The sequence below is a fragment of the Erythrolamprus reginae genome, chromosome 2 (genome assembly GCF_031021105.1).
Source record: "Erythrolamprus reginae isolate rEryReg1 chromosome 2, rEryReg1.hap1, whole genome shotgun sequence".
Taxonomy (NCBI): domain Eukaryota; kingdom Metazoa; phylum Chordata; class Lepidosauria; order Squamata; family Dipsadidae; genus Erythrolamprus; species Erythrolamprus reginae.
In genome coordinates this window covers 98,847,591-98,853,590 of record NC_091951.1, presented here as the reverse complement: position 1 = coordinate 98,853,590, position 6,000 = coordinate 98,847,591, and the positions used below count along the sequence as shown (strand labels likewise).

The 6,000-nt window shown below is 40.9% G+C and overlaps 1 protein-coding gene across 1 annotated transcript in view; it reads left to right on the top strand.

Annotated features, from left to right (window-relative positions):
- Window positions 1-877: 877 nt before the first annotated feature.
- Window positions 878-6,000, top strand: part of N4BP3 (NEDD4 binding protein 3) — a 35,771-nt gene continuing 30,648 nt past the window's right edge. The window contains exon 1 of the mRNA XM_070735826.1: window positions 878-1,002. The gene's annotated coding sequence lies outside the window, so the exon portion shown is untranslated. The remainder of the gene's footprint in view (window positions 1,003-6,000) is intronic.

Genomic DNA, 6,000 nt, shown 5'->3' with positions numbered 1-6,000 from the left:
TTAAGTATCAATCTCCTCAATGAACTACGGTAGTTAGAATTAAATTTACAAAGAAACACTACAGAAAATGTAGTACAGTAGTTTGAATTACAGGGACAATGATTTCCAATCTCAAATTACATTATTTCCCTGTTCTGATATCCCAAAGAATTTCAGTGGAGATAACAATTTAGTCCAGAACTATATGGTACTGATATTTGTTTTGGGACTAGTACTAGTTGTATATGGTACCAGTACTTGTTTTGGTACTAGTAGAAGTTTCTTAACAAGTTTTATATGGTTTTTATATTGTTTTTACATGTTGTACATCGTCCAGAGTCCAGAAGGAGTTGGGCGGTTTATAAATGTGATTAATAAATTTCCCTGTATATAGTTTTCAATATATAGGGGTGGTTTTTTTTCATTCCTAACAAATTAATACATAGGAAATTCTTTTTTAGGGGACAATTTCATTGATTTTATAATCCTGGTCAATTAATAAAATTGACAAAATAAATAACAAAATAAATAATTAACAAAATAAATTAACAAACAAATAAATAAATAAATATCGCGCTGCCCTCTTTTTACCTGAATCAGTGGGCAACATCCCGAACAAAATGATCACTGAAATACCGCAGCAAAGTTAAATCTGTGTCTTCCCTCTAAAAATCTTCTCTTTGTTGACCAGGCCAAGGTCAGAGGGAAAAAAGGCAAAATCCAAGCCGTACTTTAGCGTTCCCTTTGCCGCAGTCTATTAGCGTTAGCCTTAGCTTCCCCCCCCCCCCCAAACTTCTAAAATCTGAGTAGGCGTGTTGCAGACGCTAAAGAAACTCCAGTCCGGGTTTTTCCCGCCTCCCCGGCGGCGCAGCCAAAAACTCTCGGATTCCTCTCGCCTGCTGTACAGTGGGGTGTTCAAATCTCAGCGAGGGAAGGCGGATCTAAGCTGTGAGAGGGGCTGCGGAGGAATGGAGGCGAATCCCATCTAGCAGAGGGATCGACCCTTTCGAGCAAGCAACGATGGTGAGTCGTTCTCTTGGCCGCTTATCCGGGAAGCTTTCTCGAAACCTCCTTTAAAAAAAATTTCTTTAAAAATAAATTCGGGATCGGTCCAGTTGCCTTTGTCCTCTCTGGCTCTCTCCGGACCCCGATCCCTTCGTCTGCCCTTCCTTCCCAAACCCGCCTCGGTTGAATCCATCGATGCCCCGACACGTGGTTCCCACCGGGGGACCCGCTTGCCTTGGGTGGTCTGCAGCCGGCTGGACCCGATTCCTTGAGGAGGGGTTGGGGGCGGCAGATGGGGACACGGGACCGGTCAATGGTTGGTTTGGGGCTGGGGGGAGATATAAAGATGCCGGTGGGGGGGGGGACAACAGCTGTTCATGTTGCCTCGGACATTACTTGGAGCGAAGGAGAGCTCGCTTTCTTTAGTGCCGGACTCAGCATCGCGAAGTAATAATGATGATGATGATGATGATAATAATAATAAATTTATTAGATTTGTATGCGATGGAGGGAAAAAGGTTGAACCAGCTACTGATTTAACAAATAAATTCGCCCGAATTTGTGTATGTGTGTGTGTATGTAAAAGTGACACCTTTTTTATTTTGTGGAGGGCGATGGTCCCTCCATGGCAGAGTCTCGGCGCAGTCCAATGCTCCGCTTGGCTGAGGTGCATTTTTTTTTAAGGCTTGGATAATGAGGGTAGCGATGTAATTAGTTTGTGTAAAGTACAGTACTCCTCTCCGGGAATGCCTCCTGGGTAACTTCCACGTTGTGATTTTGACGCCGGGATAATTTTTTTTCTACCGAGCCGTAGTTCTGGATAAACCGGAACACGGGATAGCGCGATATATACTGTACTGTATATTTATTCTGTGCGCGCGTTTTATCCAGCAGGGCAGAATAGCAAGTACGTAGGAATATAGTCCGGCAGGAAAGCCGAGCAGCGCCTGGATTTTGTTTCCTTTTGCCAGCAGGCAGCCTAACCATAGTTCACGCGAAGGTGATTTGGAGCTGCTGCTCTTCGGAAATTAAACTCTTTTACCTACGCTCATAGTCCTTCCCAAAAATGAAAGGAAATAAAATGCGGGGAGCTGCTTTTAAATTAACAAGCTCCAGATCAGTGCCGTAGATGCCAACGATCTCTTTATATAATAATAATAATAATAATAATAATAATAATAATAATAATAATAATAATAATAATAATAATAATAATAATTTATTAGATTTGTATGCCGCCCCTCTCCGAGGACTCCGATATAGTTCTCAAATGCATTCTATTCTATTCTGTTCTGTTCTATAAAGAATTCTATTCCATTCCATATCATTCCATTCCTTTCCTCCATTCCGTTCTTTGCCCTCACAACAGAAAAAGCAAAAAGAAGTCATTGATTATCATGTTATACAGGTGGAATCCTGAATACATGATTTGAATCAAGGATGTTGAGACTCTAAAATCCTTCTGTCAAGACAGAAAAGAGCAACAAAAATGATCAGGGGACATGTTGTAAGCTGCCCCGAGTCCACTGAGAGGGGCGTCATATAAGTCCAATTAATAATAATAAAATATGAAGAACAGTTGCAGGAACTGGCTATGTCTAGTTTAATGAAAAGAAGGACTAGGGGAGACATGATAGCAGTGTTCCAATATTTCAGGGGTTGCCACCAGTGAAGGGCTACCAAATTTTTTACTACTACACCGTGGGCGTGGCTTATGCATTTTCTTTCAACATTTTTCAGTGCAAATTGGGGGTTCTGGGGTGGAGCTCCATTTTAGCTACCCCACTGCGTCCCCCCCATCCGTCCAGGCAGTAGCCCACCCCTGGTTGCCACAAAGAAGAAGGAGTCACTATTCTCCAAAGGACCTGAGAGTAGAACAATAAGCAATGGGTGGAAACTAAATAAGGAGAGAAACAACTTAGAACTAAGGAGAAATTTCCTGAGAGAACAATTAACCAGTGGAACAGCTTGCCTCCAGAACTTGTGAATGTTCCAAGTTTTAAAGAAGATCTTGGATAACCAGTTGTCTGAAGTAGTGTAGGGTCTCATTATTATTATTATTATTATTATTATTATTATTATTATTATTATTATATTGTATTATTATTATTATTATTATTATTATTATTATTTTGTTATTATCCTCTGGGATGTTTGATGACCCCAGTCCAAGATATAACAGGCATTATGCATAAATTAGTTCAGAATTCAGTAGTAGATCTTGAGCGTGTTGTATGTTTATGTAGTTCTGCTGTAAATGATCCTTTTCCTTCAGTCATTTGTGGGCTCTTAGTTATCAGCATGAAACCATCATCTGGACTCCTTTGGGACTGTTGTCTAGAATGAATAGTTGCCCCAACAGGCTGAGCTCTTCTGCTGCGGCTTTTTTCTTTTGTTGGAAGAGACCACCCTGGAGTTCTGCCTTCTGTTTGTAAAAGGGGCGGATTGCTGAAATATGCAAATATTTTGACTATGCAAATGTTGGAACGTGCAATTTATAAGATAAGGACACTCTCCTGTGTAAACAAAAATTATGGAAATTGCAAGATGTCAGCCCTGGAATACTGTTCGGATGTTTTTAAATTAAATCAGTTAAATCACCTAGAATTCAAAAGAAGAATTTTAATAGCATTCTTCGTAGATAAGGTACTAGCACAAATCTATATTTAAATCTCACTGAGAATTTGATATGAATTCTGACTCCTTGATCCTTCTTTTACTCCTTATTACCCATATTTTAAATCCATTGGTTCAATGACAACTAGTGGATTTTATACAGCTGGTTATTGATAGAAAACCTATTTGTGAGAAGCTGCTTTGCAGAAAAATTGTTCACAAGTTGCAATATGTTTTAAAGTGGAACACATGCAGTTATTTCTTCTAAGGTCACCAGAGAATTCTTGCAAATCAAGAATAAGATTGTTTGCAAAACACCAAATATCTGTGTAGGCAAAACTTGAAGAGGTCACTAGTTGTAGGGGAACATTTGCTGGCTGAAGAGCTCTGGGATTTGAAGTCCACAGGTCTTAAAGTGGCCAAGGTTAGAGACCCCTGTTCCAAAGGATAGCTGGAGGCCATCCAGTGATTTGTGTGTGTATTTGTGTGTAGAGTTAAGAGTGGGAATGGGAGATCTTGGGAGATAAACTGATTCCATTACCATCTTCCCCCAAACGTTTAAAAATGCCCCTAAATTAGCCTAACAGTTCATTCCTAATGGATTCACCCTTGCAAATAGTGCTTGGGTAGAAAAATGGATTTTTAAATCTAGTCTCTCTATTGTATTTATAGATACATATAATGTATATGGGATTGCGTTTGCTATGATATAATTTCTGTTTGTGTATGTAAGTGTGCATTTAAGTTTTGATTACACAGTATTAAAGGAGCAACTTGAAAACTTCACCTTTTTTTGGCCCTTCATTTCTGAGTTTAGGAAAGTAAGCTAATATCAATAACAGATAACAGCTGCTTCCTGTGACACTGCTATTCTTAGAGTTTTTAGGTTACAGGAAATACTGGCTATTTCCTTGTTTTCAATTGCTGCCTCACCTTGTTTAGAGAAGAAATTATAGTTTACATGGGCCACACAGGGATTAAGGCTGTCTTTCTTCCTCTCTGGATACTGGTCTTGCCTGAAAGTACAGTGATACCTCATCTTACAAATGCCTCGTCATACAAACTTTTCGAGATACAAACCCGGGGTGTAAGATTTTTTTGCCTCTTCTTACAAACTATTTTCACCTTACAAACCCACCGCCGCCACTGGGATGCCCCGCCTCCGGACTTCCGTTGCCAGCGAAGCACCCATTTTTGTGCTGCTGGGATTCCCCTGAGGCTCCCCTCCATGGGAAACCCCACCTCCGGACTTCCGTGTTTTTGCGATGCTGCAGGGGAATCCCAGCAGCGCAAAAACAGGTGCTTCGCTGGCAACGGAAGTCCGGAGGTGGGGTTTCCCAGCGAAGGGAGCATCAGTGAAATCACAGCATCGCAAAAACACAGAGGTCCGGAGGTGGGGTTTCGAAGACTTCGGTGTTTTTGCAATGCTGCAATTTCACTGATGCTCCCTTCGCTGGGAAACCCCACCTCCGGACTTCCGTTGCCAGCGAAGCGCTCGTTTTTGCGATGCTGGGATTCCCCTGCTGGGATTTCCCTGCAGCATCGCAAAAACACAGAAGTCCAGAGGTGGGGTTTCCCATGGAGGGGAGCCTCAGGAGAATCCCAGCAGTGCAAAAACGGGCGCTTCAGCTGGCAAAAGGGGTGAGTTTTGGGCTTGCACGCATTAATCGCTTTTCCATTGATTCCTATGGGAAGCATTGTTTCGTCTTACAAACTTTTCACCTTAAGAACCTCATCCCAGAACCAATTAAGTTTGTAAGACAAGGTATCACTGTATTTGGTTGGTAGTATGAGATGCTCCACTATTCTGTACTGTCAGCATTGTGCATAGTGTACTAAGAATCTGCAACGGGTATGGCTAACTCAGAACATCTACATGGTGACCTTCGTCACACATTTTACTAAATAACATTTTGTTTACCCATTAACTTTGAATAAACTATAGTCAATTGGTTTATCCAACAGGGTACGTTATGCTAAATCAAAACCAAACAAATTACTTTATGGTTTATCGCAATACGTAAATATTATCTGTTATCTATAGGTACTGAATACCATAGTATAATTAAACCTGGATTTCATTTCCCCTCTTGCCCATTGTATTCACAACCCATTATATCATGGTTCTATTGTATTTCTTCATGACTTTTCCTTTCTCCATTGGAAAATATGTCTTACAAAATAGCTCTTGCCACACGTTTACAACAGCAAATAGCCCACAAATTCCCTTGGGGTATCTTGGAGGATGTGATGTTCCGGAAACAAAGCATAATGGATTCCGGGAAAAGGTATTCCTGAATTAAGAAGCTGGCTGATGAAGTTTAGGAATGAAGTTTCCACTGGCTATTCTATTGACTAAAAGATATGATTATGATTCCTCTGTCTGAAAAAGGTCATTAC